Source organism: Acomys russatus, chromosome 12 (assembly GCF_903995435.1).
Source record: "Acomys russatus chromosome 12, mAcoRus1.1, whole genome shotgun sequence".
In the NCBI taxonomy this organism is placed as follows: Eukaryota; Metazoa; Chordata; class Mammalia; order Rodentia; family Muridae; genus Acomys; species Acomys russatus.
Window position 1 is genome coordinate 51,252,375 of NC_067148.1, and position 16,717 is coordinate 51,269,091.

The 16,717-nt window shown below is 41.0% G+C and overlaps 1 protein-coding gene across 3 annotated transcripts in view; it reads right to left on the bottom strand.

Moving 5' to 3' along the window:
* Efna5 (ephrin A5) overlaps positions 1–16,717 on the bottom strand; it is a 275,239-nt gene that overhangs the window by 29,644 nt on the left and 228,878 nt on the right. The gene's annotated exons all lie outside the window — the stretch shown is intronic.

Sequence of the window (16,717 nt, forward strand, 5' to 3'; positions counted from 1 at the left end):
TGCTTTGCTAAATGCCCAAAATAACTACATGTCCTCTAAACAAGCATATTATTATTATTATTATTATTATTATTATTATTATTATTATTATTATTATTATTGAAGTATATTTATTTATTTACTTTACATCCCACTCATAGCCCCCTCCCTCCTTTCCTCCTAGGCCCACTCTCTTCCCCATTTCCCCTCCTCTTCTCCTAAAAAAAGGGAGCTCCCAATCCCCTACCAATCGACCTCAGCACATCAAATCACCTCAGAACTGGGTGTATTCTCTTCCATTGAGGCTGGGCAAGCCAGCCCTGCCTGGGGGAAGTGATTGAAAAGCACGCAACACAATTCATTTCAAAGACAGCTCCTGTTCCACTTACTAGGGGACCCACATGAAGAGGATCGATCCCCTAGTAGAGACCTACTATATGTGCAGGGATAAAGATAGAGCAGAGATTGAGAGAATGTCCAACCAATGCCTGGCCAACATGATTCCCACTCATGGGAAGAGAGCCAACACTTAACACTATTGACAATACTCTGTTATGCTTGCAGAGCCTAGCATAGCTGTCCTCTGAGAGGCTCACCCAGCAGTGGATGGAAACAGATGCTGAGATTCACAGCCAATCATTAGGTGGTGTGTGGGGAGCCTGGTGGAAGAGTGGGGGGTGGGCAGGATAGAAGGACCTGGAGGGAACAAGAGCTCCACAAGAAGATCAACAGAATCAACCAGCCTGGGGTCAACAGGGCTTACGGAGACTGAAGCACCAACTAAGGACCATGCATGGACTGGACCTAGGCCCTCTACACATATGTGGGTAATGGGCAGCTTAAACTACTATTTCTATATTCATAGATTAGTGTAGCTCTCAGACCCAAGCAGAGGTTTCTGTGTGCAGTGGGCAAAGGTGTTCAATGCATAAGTGGTAATAGTGCAGACTATGAGTGTTATTTGAGTTCTCAGTCACAAATGAGACATCTACATCACTAACCCTCAAGACTCAGAGATCATCATGGAAGAGGGAACAAAAAAAGTTTTAAGAGTCAAAGGTCAGGAAACATGGGAGCAAAACAGTGTCATGTGGACATGACATGACCACTGTGTTTAGGAACTCACAGTAGCTATGTTGTCTACACAAAATCAAGGCAGTCAACATGTGGGCATGGAAAGAGGGTCCCCACCCCTAATTGAGGAGGTATTGATTGCTGATGGCTTCTGGAGCAGTCAGTTTTCTCTAAGGGTGTGGTCCCTGGTAGGTTGCCCACATCCATGAGTATATGCATAGCACTGATTGGCCTCCTTGGGTTACAAAGAGGACATTTAAAATGAGGAATGAAATCATGTGGGGGTGTAGGGGTGAGTCTGGGAGGAGTTACAGTTAGGAGCAGGAGATGAATATGATCAAAATAGATAATATAATTCTCAGTTGTGCAAATATTATATTGAAAGAATAAGAAATTGAAGGTGAGCCAGTAAGATGGGTCACTGTAGGAAGGTGTTTGCCAGTGCCAGTCATGGTGGAAGCACATCTGAAATGCTGGTGCTGGGGAAGTAGAGAAAGGTACACGCCTATGGCTCACTGGCCACACTGACTTAGTAGGTCAATTCCCAGGCAATGAGAAACCCAGTGTCAAAGAACAAAGAGGAAGGCTTCTGAGGGATAATACCTGAGACTCACAAAGACACACACACACACACACACACACACACACACACACACACACCACAAGAGCTTCACTTCAGCATCCTTACCTCAAGAGCAGCCTACTCTGGAGAAAGATACTGAGCACTGGCTCTAACTAGGACATACTTAGCAAAAGAAAAGGGTCCTCCAACTCCCTAGAACAAAAATGGAGCAAAGTGACCATACCCCAAGGTCCTCTTCAATGACAAACAGCACACGAGGAAGTAAATACTTAATGAAATTGTTACAAGACACCTCTGCTGACACTTGTGAACAGTTTGGCTGAGCTCGTTATCTGCTGAACATACTTCTGAGCACAGGTAAAATCAATGTGTATAATACATTCATGTCCCTTTTATAGGGAGGAATATAATTTTACTATCTTAAAATAACCACAGAAAGTAAAGGCTGTTGCATCCTGGACTCTTGTGTGGGGTTGACCATGGCGATGATTTATTTGCTTCTCAAGTACACAGTCAGAGACACATCCTCCATTAAGATATTAGTCCTGAAGGAAAACGGGAGGCACATTACAACCTTCTACTTTATGACTCTATTTCTAGAAATCACAGGAGTGAAAAGTGGGAGCTGTCTATGACACTAATTTGAAAAACTAATGAAGTCACAGAACTCTTATTTCTCATAAGTAGCTACCAGCTCCTACCGTCTACACAGCATAAACTGTATCTACAAATGTATGACTTTTAGCCAATGCCAGAGTGGCAAGCAGGAAACAACACGCACATATTACAGGCAGCACCATACTTCCATAAACACACTACACCACAAAACAATATAGGCATCACTACCAATCGCCAAAAACCAGCAGACACGTTACATACAACAATGAATGATTCACACTGCCACCAAGAGAAAACAACATACCTACATTAGCATACCATTCCACACCACACCACAGAACAACACATACCTGCCACCAGCATAACCATAAAAGAACACACACATCTCCATAATACCACACCAATCAATGTGTTCATACTGCTAACACAAAACAAAATATACATACCAACACATCACCACCAGCACCCCACACTACCATCAAACAACACTCACGTACCATACCACAAAAATAACACAAACATGCCACCATCACAAACCAATACATAAAATCACCATTATTTTACACCACAAAAGACACACAGCATCACTACCACACCATATCACAAAATAAAACACGCGTGCCACAACAGTGACACAGCATTGCCACCATATTACCACAAAACAACATCTGCACATTACTACATCACCGCAAACACACATCACTACACTATTGTAAAGAGCATATGCACCACCAATTACACTTGAACACAATGCTGCCACACTACTGCAAATAGGTCTAACACATCATCATTGCACCACATTGCCACAAAAACGAAACACAAATCTCTAGCATCACCATCTTATTAAGGAACACGTTTATAGTATTTATTTTTTAAGTTCAACTCTTGTGTACCAAAAATTTTATATCGAGAAATGTTCCTCTGGTTCCTTACAATTCCTTAAAACGAACAACTTCTTTGGCTTCTACTGGGTACTCTGGTTCTGAAAAGCATGTGTTAACTAGGTCCTACAAAATAAAATCATTTCTCAGAAGGCTCTAGGGCTATAAATAATAATCCCATTTCTGTAAATGGAACCACTACTCTGGCATTTGTTTTTTGTAAAATCACAATTGTCCTGTGTCACACTCTTTTAAAAATGATACAGATCTCTAGACAGTCCCTCGAAGAGAGAAAACCCACGCTAAGTTCCTCATACTCCCATGCAGCTAGAAAGTGCCTCTGGAATGGAAAACAAAATTTAAAAGTATTTCTCAATACCAGAGCCTTAGTTGTCGTTCCCCCACCCCCCCCTATGTCTACCGAATCAAACTTTTTTGTAATCAAGAATCCTTGCAAAAGCTTTGGGAGGTCTTGGAATTCCTTGAATTCCCACAGGGACAGTCCCACCCATTCTTTCTTCCTTTCCCCACACCACTGCATTCACGGTGACACAAGAGCGTACACAGTCTGCAACCATAGCACCTTCACTCCTGAGTAGGAGGAGACTGAGTTTGAAATTATTATCAGTTTTCTTTAAACAGAAGGTCTTAGTTCAAGGTGCTAAACTGTGTGACAAGTTTGAGCACAGGCACTGGGGACACATTTAACTAAAGTCTTTGGTGATCTGAATGCACTTGCAAATTCCAAGATGGTACCAGATGGTATAATACAGACAAAAGTGTCTTTGCCAAGTACATCACCATACTCACGCTCAGACCTGAATTCCCAGAGACAAGATGACGCCTGCTGTGCCTTTCTGGATCATCAGTGACTACGATGAGGGAGGCTCTACACGTCCACACCCTAGAGACGTTAAGGTTGAGAGAACCTTTTATCCTGCACCCAGAACCCAGGCGCCCAGCAATTGCATTTCTTACAGTCCATGGACGCCAATCAAACAACTTCAGAACCAGAATGCTTTTGGTTCTTTGCCTTGGAGTCTTTGCTTACTTCGTGTCACCTCTATGCGAGGAAAGAAAGGCAGTTAAATGGGCGAGAGACACTGACTGAAGATGTGTGCCAATACTGTTAACTTGCTGACCTCAGTTAAGCGTGTGAAAGTACTGGGCACAAACAACAGTATGTGTGAAGAGTATTACTGCATGACAAACAAGAACTTTATATGGAGAAATAATTTATAACAATTTTCCTCTACGGCTTTTGAACCATTCCACGTATTTCACAGCACTGTTCATCAATGAAATACACAATGGCTTTGGTTATTAGTTGTTTTAGTCCATTCAGCAGCACTACCTAGTCTCCTTAGGCTAAAATACAAACCATAAAAAAAAGTTCTTGTTGAAAAACTCCCCCTGCCTCACTCCATGAATTCTTGGGTCTGTCCATCACGGCGCTCTTTATTCTTGCCAAAGGACAGGAATAGATGCCAATCAAATCCATTCTCCCATGAACTTGACCCCTGAGTGGAATCACTCAGGAATGCGGAAAGACTGCAGTTCAGAAAAGCAAATGACTGTGTCTTGATGAGACATGCTATGCGTCGCGTTCCCCCAAGTCTAATCCTCTCCATCCTGTGAGAGCCAGTTGACAGGCCAAGCTCTTTCTAGAGTAAGGGAAGGCTGTAGAAGTTGCTGGAACTTACAAAGCCTGCTTACATGCAGAGGACCTTAACTAATGAATGTAGCATTGGTGTATAGCACTGCCCTTTGCAAAGGGACAGGCGTCAGGGAACCGACAACTATTGTAAGGGCCAAATGTGTGGCAATTACTTCAGGAAATAGTCACAAAATGAAAATAGTATCAAATGTAGGAAGGATAAATGAAAATATGCAAGAAAAATTGGGGAAGAAATTGACCAAAGTATGTCATATGCACATATGAAAACACAATAAAACTTATTTTATATAATAGAGACTAGTAAAAACATCAATGGCAAGCTACTGGGATACTGACTGGGAAAGAATATGTGCATGTGTATCTATCTCCTCAACACAGGCCTCTTTTTCTTCAGACAAGTCTTGCTGAAATTTAAACAATTTGGGTTGGGTTAGACCAACCTTGGGAGACTTATTGATTAGCCTATTTCTGATAATGGTAAAAAGAAATATCATACCATATGTCTCTACTGCATAATTTTATCAGTGAAGTGACAAACTATGCTTTTTAGCGATGCCTTGAACTGAAGTGGAATGTACAGTAAAATATGGATTTCCTCTAACGAATTGCCAAAACCATTCATCTTTATCTAAGGACCCATAATAACAGTTTGTTCTCAGTAGCAGGTGGGGGATGGAAAGAAAATGTCTTCCAGAAAGCACTTTGGCAGTCAATCTGGTTGATAATAAAGCTTGATGAAACATCTGTGATTAATATTAATTCTAATTCTCTCTTTAATGGATAATTGTGAAAAAGATAATTTATCTCATTTCATTTAGATTACAGCCGAGTTTCTCAATTTAGGAAAAAGACTATTTCTCCATGGCTTTCAGGTAGGAGAGAAAAATAAGTGCACAAATCCTGCCAACAGTAAAGCAATTTTCTAGTTAGACCTTGACAATATTTTGTACGCATTCATCTGACCACTACAGACTTGGATGCGAACCAAACAATGGTTCTCTGAGTGAGCAGGATGATATTTCTACTTCTTTACCACTGTAGTAAAATAAATGAACCCAGTGAACTGAATTAATGCCTTTTGAACTGAATTAATACATTTTGGTCACATTTGATACTATAAAAATTGTGAGAAAAATGTACTTGTGAGTAAATGACACTGAGCTATTTTTGACTACCACTAGTTGGTGATAGGAACTATTTCTGATATATGCAAATGTATAATTCAAAGTACCCATGAAGATTTGTCATGGAAGTGACCATTAATTTTGATAGAACGAAGAAAGTAACTAATTGCCTTTCAGATATCAATATTAAGAACATCATTTATTAAACCAGCACTCCAGCTCACCGCTCTGTGGGTACCTTCAAACCTAGCTTGACATCTATCGCCCAGTTAGACACACCTAGCGTGTAGTGCACTCTAGATCCACGTCTCTCCATTGCGAAATTCTTCTTCTAAATGTGAAGTCTTTTTTGAAAGGAATCTATGAGATAACAGACGTATTTTTCTAGGAATCAGAGCTTATTATCCGGGTTTTTAAATAACTGCTGTCTAACCCAATTTGGGAGCGGCGAGTGGTGATAAACACACATCCCCACTGACCTTTAATCATATCCAAATCATCGCTCTTCCTCAGATACATTTCTTCTTCATCAGGCTCTCACTAACACCAGGGAGAGGAAAACAAGCTGCCAAACACAAAAGGTCACCAACAATAGGCCCTGCTCTCCCAACAACCTGGAGCTAGGTGACGAATGTCAGGCTGAGTCACTGTCCTTTTCTCTCTCCACGGAAACAGGTTTCCTTCCACACTTTTAGCTTGAAATGAATGCTTCTCGCTCACCACCTGCCTGCTCCTCGGTCTCCAGGTCTCTGGTTTTTATCCTCGTTCATGAAGCTTAGTACTATGTAAAAGAAATTGATCTTATAATAACATTTTTAAAATTGTATAAAGCGTATTTAAAACAAAACACCACAGAGCTCCCTCGGTCCTATCTGCATCCGCTAAGTCAAAGCTGGATCTCCCTCTGGATGAAGCAAACGAAGACAGCCTGATTGGTAAGGCAGTAAGAAAGATGGGTTATGGCCACCACGAATGATGAATGGCTCTCAGAATCTCAGTCTGCCTCAGTATGCCTTAACCAGAATTCCCTGGGTTATCATAACATTCAGAAGAGAAATTTCATCTTTTCGTGAGATTGAAGCTGCCACTGACATGACCTTTCCATTCGCTCAAATCCTCTAGGGCCCATTTTAGACACATCAGCTTTGATTTTTAGACAACACTCCCTCAGCTTAGGAAAAACAGGTGGGGAGCAGGCGCAAGTGGGTTCTCATACCATCACCTCCAAAACTGAGCACATCAGATGTTCTGGAGGTTGCAAGACCCTGCCATTTCTCACCTTTACTCCCACAGGTAGATTTGCACACTCAGGGTGGCCCTCGGAACTGGGCTGCACCTTGTACCTCAAGTCACTTCTTCCTTCTATCTCTTTTAGAATGAGCACTGATCTTACAAGATATTGTATTTTTCAATGCTTGAATTGCTTTTATGAATATGTACTCCTCATATTGGACTGTGAGCTCATGGGACAAAGGATGCTCACTGACACATACAGTGCACGCTACACAGGCCTGCAGAGAAAACACAGCTCTCTAAGCACAGACGAGCTGCTTAAACAAGAGGAAAGTGACCTTCTATAGTCCAGTAAGTTTTTTACAAATACGATGCACAGTAAAAGATAGGCCTAAGTTGAGTTTAATAAGTGGAATTATAGAATTTTGAATATAAGTACTTTAGGAAACAGCTTCAATAAATCTTCTTAAAGGGACTTTAATATAAACATTTCATACCTAAAGGTCAGAAACTCTTCTTTTTAATTAAACTAATAATCCTGCAAACGTTATTGATTTAGCAATTCCATTTAACATAAACATCATAAAAGCTGACACAAACAAAAAATCCAAACTGTATAGCTATGGCAACAGAACTGAAGGGAGCACGGAAGCAACGGTGAAGTGGGAAAAGTCAGGCAAAGGGTATTCATATCTCTGAGATGAGATTAAGTTCTTTAGAACTACCAGGGCTGTTTATGGAATGAGTTTTCAAACATGCCTTTCCACTCACAGGTAAAAGCTAAGGACGTGGACTTTGAAGCCAGCCTGCGTTTGCCCAGACTGGAACTCCTCCACAGGTGAACAGTGTCATGTAGGCCAATTATTTGACCTGTGCATGTTTCAGTTTCCTCACCAGAGAAATAGCAGCAACAGTTGCTGCAAGACATCGATGAGATGGTATACTGTACAAAAAATGAGAAAGTGTTCATATGGCATCTATTATAATAAATAATTTCAATAATTATATGCTACTCCCCCCCAAAGAAACCACCTTCCCCTCCAGAAACATGTGTCTCTTTCTCACAGACTCCTTAGATGACAATTAATGACCCTCAATAACTTCAATAACTTGCAACATTTTAATTAGTTTCCTTTTTCTAAATACTTTATATCGAAGTGAGGCCATCTTTTCATTGATGCCTGTTTTCCTTTGAAACAAGGTCTCAGTATGCAGCCCCTGCTGACCCGGAACTCACTGTGTAGACCAGGCTGGCCTCATAAAGATAGAGATCTTCCAGCATCTGCCTCCTAAGTGCTGGGATTAAGGATGTGTACCACCATGCCTAATAGTTGATTCTGGGTCCTTGGGTTCTAATGTCTTTATCAGAAGTTGGGTGAAGCTTGATCTGTCTAGGCTGGGATGTCTTTCCAACTCTAGGTGACCATCTTCATGAACCAGTGCCAAAACCATTTCTACGTATTAACCCCCAAACTTCACACTAAAGGATTTCAAGTATAACAAATCGCCAATATGGCCTGTATTATAAATATAAATATATAAATATCAATGTTTATAAAATTTATAAAATAAAGGGTTTTTAATGTCTCTCAGTTTATGGAGAAGGAGAAGATTAAAGAGAAATGTGTGTGTGTGTGTTGCATATGAGCGTGTGGGCATGTAGAGGAGAGGAGAAAATGCCGGATGTCTTCTTCCAGCACTTCCTATCTTATATCTTTGAGACAGGGTCTCTTATTGAGCAAGAATATTACCATTTTGGCAGGTCGGCTTGGCCACTGAGCTTTGGGTATCTGCCTGTCTCTAGAGGTCCCTCAAGGCTAGGACTAGAGGCATGTGCAGCTATGCCCCTGGTTTTCATGGATGCCGGGAATTTGAACTCAGGACCTCTTAAGCACTTAGCCATCTCTACGGCCCCCACGGATGGTGGATCTTAAATTGTAAGAACACTAGTACAGGGTACAAATTACAGTATAATAACAACTGCAACAATGCAAAGGTTCTGTGTCACTCAGAGTTAGGTAGGCAATCTCTGGCAGGTCACGTTAATGGGCTGCAATGTTGAGCCACAAAAGCTTTACAATATATCTACCAATGTTCACAATGTAGTTTAGGTTCTGATAGTGAAATTTAACCTCTGAAAAATGACCGAGGACACAAAAGAGACACACACGTTCAAAAGTCTAGCACGGCATTAAATTTCTTTGTCAGAGCAAATGACACATCTTACTGTGCCATCATATTCTGACCCCATAAATCATCCCACAGTGCTATAATTTGTTTTAATACTTGTTACATATGCCTTTTAGTGCATGACTCTCAGTAATAAGGTAAGAGGACATTTTCCTAAATATTTTACTTTAGTTATTTTCAAAACAGGCATTGTCCTGATCTGGAGTAGAGGGGAACTGTCAATGTTTAAAATCTGTCTTACTTTGACTTCTTTAAAAAAAAAAAAAAAAAAATTCTTTTATGGAGCTGGGGCTACACCTTAGGGATTAAAAAAAAAAAAAAAAAAAACACTTAGCAGCTGGGAGGCCTTGAGCTCAGTCACTCACAGCAAACAATTTATTGTTATATACTATGAAATGCACAGATAAAACTGAAGCCTGGAGGCAAGCCAAAAGCAAGGGATTAACACGAGCCCTCTCTGAGCATCAGCTTCCCCATCCAATACTGGGGACAGTGACACCACCCACCTCACACGTGAGGATTTGATGGCTGGCAGCACACACAGTGCTCGGAACCACTGGACACAGTGCATGCAATAAATGCTAAAGCACTATAATTACACCTAGGGGAATAATCATTAGCCAGGGCAGAGCGAGCCCTTAGCAAAAGGCTGAACTATGCCTCCTCTGATTCCGTGTGGAATCCAGCACACTGTCTGAGGAAGCCGAACCCAGCAAGACCTTTAAGCAATCTGTCAAAAGCAACATGTTTGGGGTCTCTAACTTAAGCTCTTTCAGATCTGTTTGTTAAAATTCTGGCTAAAAGGAAGCAAGGATTTCTAAAATGAAGGGCGGGGGACCACTAAAACTTGTCAAAAGCAAAACATCGTAGTGTACAGTGAAACCCATCGATTCAGACCCGTAAGAACTGGTAACCATTTGCCTCAGTAGAAAATTCACTTTTAAAAATTTCCAAAAGAACCAGGAGAGGCAAATCTGGATTAGAACCCTGGCTTGGAAAGTAATAGAAGCCAGGTAAGTTAAAGCCATGCACCGTCTTTATTTTAAATTATCCAGAGCATGTTATTTGTTTTTAAAGGATTTGCATGCTAAGGGGATACTAACTGCAGAGTAAAACTCAGCTTACAGTGATGTAGATAAGGCTGGTCAGGAGTACTGTATATCTATGGAAATAATAAAATAAAATGAAAAGATATTATCTTGCCATTTCTAAAAATAACAGACAGGCTGGCGGTTCTCCAGTTCATGATATTTTACTTTGGGGGCTCAGAAGGAATTAATATTTTGTAAAGATTTTAAAATTTTAAACTAAGCCTGGATATTGCATTTATATTAAGATTTTGTTCCTAATGTGGATTTTATACAATCTACATAAAAATATTTAATGGGGAAATAGCCTGTTGCCAAAGTCCACATATTTCCCCTATTAAGCGGAGGTAAGCCACATCCCAGGAACCGTATTTCAAGCTCACAGGATACCCATGAGCTAAAATAATGAACGATAATGCCTCATTCTCTGCATTAATATTAAAGAAAAGAGAAAAATAGAAAACTTTATAGCCACTATCAGCTCTCTGGGCCATAAATCTCAAGTTTTGAGAATTGCTTCCCAGAAGGGTCGGGTGTGGGATGAACTGCAAGGAAGCTTCAGAGCCCGGCGATATTTTTTAGCCAGCCAGGAAAGCACCGACACGGATTTCTACATATATCTGGCTGTGAAAAGTCTCATTTGTGGTGATTTATATTTCCTCATAAAGAACTCTGTAGATAATATAAGCCTGCTGTGAGGCTGTGTGACAACTTTCAAACCAAGAGTTACAAGACCATTCTGTTAAAATAGAGCAAGAATAGATGAGTGAGAAACCCCGCAGAAATGGTAGTTTTTATTTTTTATTTTTTTTCCCTGCTGAAAGGCCACAACCCTGCTATTCCCACATGAGCCACATTCAGCCGACCTGCACTGTTGTGTATGTCTCATGGAAAAGACTGGGGTGTTCTATACTAGAAAATATTCAGTCCTACCCCCCAACAACTGACTATGTATTTGATGTGTGCATCCTTGTGCAATTTATAGCAAATGACACTCAGACACCATCACACTGAAGTCCACTTGCCTTGGTACGTTACTAAGGGATACACAGAATAGTATGCCCAAAGTCAATGAAGTATAAACACTGTTATTCCAAGTGTCACTGGTGTGCTATTTCCACGTCTCTTGGCATCTGTTCTTACGTAACGCCACCTGTACCTGAAATACAGGAGCCTATCAAACCGTATTTGCTTAACTCTGGACCCAAACGAATTCATTCCACGTTTCTAAGGCTGAGATCTGCTATTTCTCTGTGAGATTATGCAATTAATCAAGAGACTTATTTCTGGAGACGTGGCCACTTTTGACATTTCGGGTCGAAAAAAGAGCAATCCTTTCATTTGTTTTCCTCTCGGTGTTTATTCAACGCAGGGTAAGAGGAAGTAGAGGGAGGGTGGCATGCGTCCTTCATCCTTCGCATCCTCGGGAGGTCAGCGCTCTACATGCTCCCACCCCCCCCCCCATCTCATAATAGCATTCTGAGTTCTCAAAAGGAGCACGAATACTAAAAAACGATCCCGTGTGTGAACTTCTCATCTGAATGTCATAGCCCTTGCAAAACTCAAGACAATGGGAGTGCTCAGCTCCTTGTGGGTGACACCAGGAGTTCCCATCAAGTCCCAAGTACTCAATACTGGTCCCTTTTGCAAACTTACAGAATGCTCTCAGCATCTACAAAGCAGCTGCCTTCACTCCAGCTTCCATTCTCCCAGGCCCGGCACTAACATCTCTGCTTCCTTTAGTGTCCGTTAAGCTATATCCTTCTTTTAGCAGCATTTACTCAATCACATGTGCATCTCTTTTTAAAACTATAAAAGTCTGACAGAGCAATATGGTAAAAAGGTTATTTTAAAATGATGGGAGTCCTGAAAAGCATCCTGTGGTTCTCTCGTCTGCTGTCCCTCTGTGTCTCACTCGGGCCACCTGAGCTGCGAATGAAGCCACTACAAAACCTGGACGCTGCACTCTTGGTCCAGTGCTGTCAAGACCACACATAACACCCACTCTCATTCAGAAGGCTGACACGGCATCTGGTAACAAACAATTGTTTCTGTTAGAGAAAATGACAATTAACAGAGGGGGGAAAAACAGTCTGAGATCCCTAAGCATCTTCCTACAGGTTGTTTATTTAACTTTCATTAAGGACTCTTGAATCCATTCAGGCTTTCCTAAAACATGGCCAGGGACATCTTGAACCAGAAACAACTCTCTAAACTCATTCTTTAAGTGAAAAGGCGCAGTCCTGTAGGCTCACAGGAGACCTGTAAAGTTTACAATGAGAATAAAAATGATGTATCAGAGAGGAGACCAATTCTATCATTCAAAAATGTCCAATGCCCAAAGGGAGAAATATGCTTGCATTCTATTTTAAAAGCAAAACAAACCTTTAAAAAGCTAGTTATTTTATTTTACTTTCTTCTCTATTAAAGATTAAAGTCTGTCAGTTTTCTAAGAATCGCTTCCACGTTTCCTGTGCTAACATAAATAGGACTACAAATACCATTCTCTGGGACACCACCTTAAAACAAACAAACAAACAAACAAAAACTGAGGTAGTAATCTAGCATTTGATATGAGTTCTATTGGAATTTTCTGTTATGAGTGCCTTGAATCTCAGAACAGTTGTTACTAGACCAAATAATGCCAAAAGAAAAGCAAAGGGGGATAAAAGACCAAGAACAAAAACAAAATGTATGTTTATGTACATGCATACACACACACACACACACACACACACACACACACCAAACTGAACAAGGATGAAGGGGTGTTAGTTCAAAGAAAACACACAGTATTTCCAAGTTATCTCTACTGCAGGAGTAAATAGTAAGTATAGTTAAAAAATATTATCTCCTGCTTTGATAATTGTGCCCCTCTCATACTCTATTTCAATAAAAAAATGCACTGAAAAGTGGATTGGAATCAACTTTCAAAAACAAAGTAATTTTTAATGTAGATTACCAAAGGATGTTATTGCAAATCCAGACTCTACAGGGAATTCAAGACAATCCTTAGATGAATGTCTGTCTCTCTAGCAGAATTCATCTCAGGAATACTGAAGCTGGTTTGCAGATGTAGTCTTTATAGTTTTATCCTTTTTTTTTTTTTTTAATTAAAGTATCAATTTGGGATATTCAAGGTAACTTAAGTTTTTGAAGGATGCAAGTCATCTTGGATAAAGTCTGTTAAACACACCGTTTAGCAGGCAGTTCTTTAACAGAGCTCATTTCCTGAATCTTGGAAATAAGAAAGTCTGTGATGAAGAAAAAGGAAGCTTCCCCATCAACACACCAGCATTTCGGACAATATGAAGAGGACCTAGAAGGTGGCTCAGTAGTTAAGAACACTGGCTGCTTTTCTAGAGGACCTGGGTTCGATTCCAAGTACCACACGGCAGCTGTGTGTAACTATAGTTCCTAGGACTCTGATGCCCCCTTCTGGTACCCAAGGGCACTGCATAAGATTCCAAGTACCACGTGGCAGCTGTCTGTAACTCCAATTCCTGGGACTCTGATGCCCTCTTCTGGTCCCCATGGGCACTGCATAAGACAAAACACCCACAAACATTGGTAGTGGTAGCGCACTCCTGCAGTCCCAGCACTCAAGGCAAGTGGGATCTCTGAGTTTGAGACCAGCCTGATCTACAGAGGGAGTTCTAGGACAGCAAGGGCTAAAGGGCTAAACAGAAACCCTGTCTTGCCAGGGCTACACAGAGAAACCCTAACTCAAAAAAGCAAAAAAAAAAAAAAAAAAAAAAAAGCAAGACAATAAACAAATAAATCCTTAGAATAAGCCCATGGCTGCAATACCCAGAGTGAATACAGTTTCTAAGAAAAATAATTTTAATCACATTCTACTCTTCTCTGATGCCATGTTATTTCCACAAAGTTAAAAACATAGAGGAGGGGAAGAGGGTGAAAGTGGGAGGGAGAGAGGGAGGAATGGGAGGATACAAGTGATGGGATAACAATTGAGTTATAATCTGAATAATTTTATAAAACTAAAATAAAAATTAAAAAAAAAAAAAAACATTAGCAAGCATCCGAGCTGCTATAGACTACGCCATACAAATGCTTTAAAGTTAATCTTTTTTCCGTATGTGCTAAACTATTACGGCACATAGTCATTCCAGTTTAATCTACTGGGCAGCTCTTCTAGGTGTGTTGTTTTATACTATTTCTCCTTGAACATACACATTTTTTTTTTTTTTGCCAGTATCGTGACTGGGTATATTTTCTGTTTTGTTGAGCCCTCCCCCCATTTATTTTTATAGACACTCCCATAAGAAATCATACTCAAGACTTCCACACAGTTCACCTACAGAAAAGCTCTTGGAGCCGACTGGCAAGTGAAGAGAAGTGCCCTTTATGCTAATGCTCTATTTTGCTGGGTGTTCTCATACTTACAATAGGCTGTTCAATAAACCACACTGTGCGATCAGTTTCTGGAGTGGATCTGGGTCCTCTCACCAAGCCCTATCTAGGAGTCCAGACCATTTTGTTAATGTGTGGAGCATATGGAATTATCCTAAGACAAAGCTATAAAATACTAAGATCCATGGAGCATTGACAGCTACAATGCAATCGTGAAGCTACACGAAGGATCTGTGGAAAGTGTGCCCATGCATAGAATGTGCCCAGCGATGAATCACACGGAACACACCTACCGTCCTGTTTTTATACTGTCAGTTTCAGGAAATGACGCTTACCTGTAGGAAGTCATTCACTGAGATTCACTAGGTAAGGTCACGGGGATAGCTATTACTCAATTTGGACATGGTGCTCTACACATGTGGCGGATTTAGTGCTGTTGTCTTAGAAAAATGCAACTTTTGTGGCTTTAGAAGTTACCTAGAGTGAGAACTAAGAGTGTATCTTCTGGAGATGGGAAAGCATCCGGCAAAGAGCTGAAGGTGTGCAAATGTCTCTGTTCTCTGTGTGCTGAGATGACAGGCATGCCACCACACCCGCCCAACAGTCATACAGGTGCTAAGGGTCCAAAGACAGGTCCTCGCACTTGTCTGGCAAGAACTTTATCCACTGAGTCATCTCTCCGGAAACCATCTCTGATCTCTTAAAAGTAAAAACCTATGCTCTTCCCTTTGAAGTACACAAGACTTTAGATTTTTAATCTTTTCATTTCCTTTAGTTGTACATGCCCCAATTTCTTCTCCATTAGTCAGTTTGTACCTATGCAAGCCTTTTGCAGTTTACCTGGCGGACCTCTGCCTCAATTTCCTCACATACACACAAGAGAGAGAGAGGTGGGGGGCGGTAGGGGGGCAAAAAAACAAAAACAAAAACAAAAACAAAAACGAACACTAACTCACAGTACAATTTTAATTGCAAAGTGCTCAGAACAGCACTTTGGGAACAGAGTATGTGCCCTGTAAACACTGTTTACTCCTAGTTATTGAACATGCTCTCCATGACAAACATGCCACAGGGCAGAAGGAGCTGTGAGCAATAAATCATAAATATTTAATGTCAGGAGTGATAAGTGCCTGAGGAAAAATAATTGCGCAAGACAGTAAGAGGGCAGAGAATATGATAAGAGTGTTATTTTTATATTTTTATTCCACCTTTCTGATAAAGACATTTACCAACATACCTCTAAGATAGAGTGAGAGCAAGGGACATGAATGAGTCGGGAAGGCATTAAAGTACCCAAACCCCAACACGGCGAGGGTGGGGGGTGGGGGTTGAGGGGGAGGGGGTGCGGTGTGCTGTATAGCTAAATGGAATAAGATGGAGGACCTCAAGGCTGTAGCAAGGAGGACATCAGAGGGGGTGAGGGCTGGGAAATTAAAGAGTACAGCTATGGGGCACCTTGCTGCCGCCCTGGTTCAGTTGGGATGCAACTGGGCTGGGAGCTGGGGACTCACAGAGGAGCTTGCCACACTAGGAGAATACAGACAGCAGTGACGTGAAGAGCAGGGATCCAAAACTGCTCTCCGCTCTGTGTGCTCTCAAAGGTTTCCCCATATTTCCCCATTGTCTCTGTTTACTGAAACCCACTAGGCTCTGCGTTGGGCCACTGCTCAGATTTTATCTCCTAGAAGAAGCCACGGGACTCAGATAAAAATTAATAACATGAGAATATTAAAGTTCCAAGTGATTTCTGAAATCATTCATTTCAGTCACATTGTTTTCCAGACGTAGCCTTAGAATTCCAAAGATATTAGTGATTCACTCAGGTTCAAGTGGCTCATTATAGCCATGGAAGAGGCAGGTAATCACTGTGTTTCTGTCCCTCAACAAAAGGATGC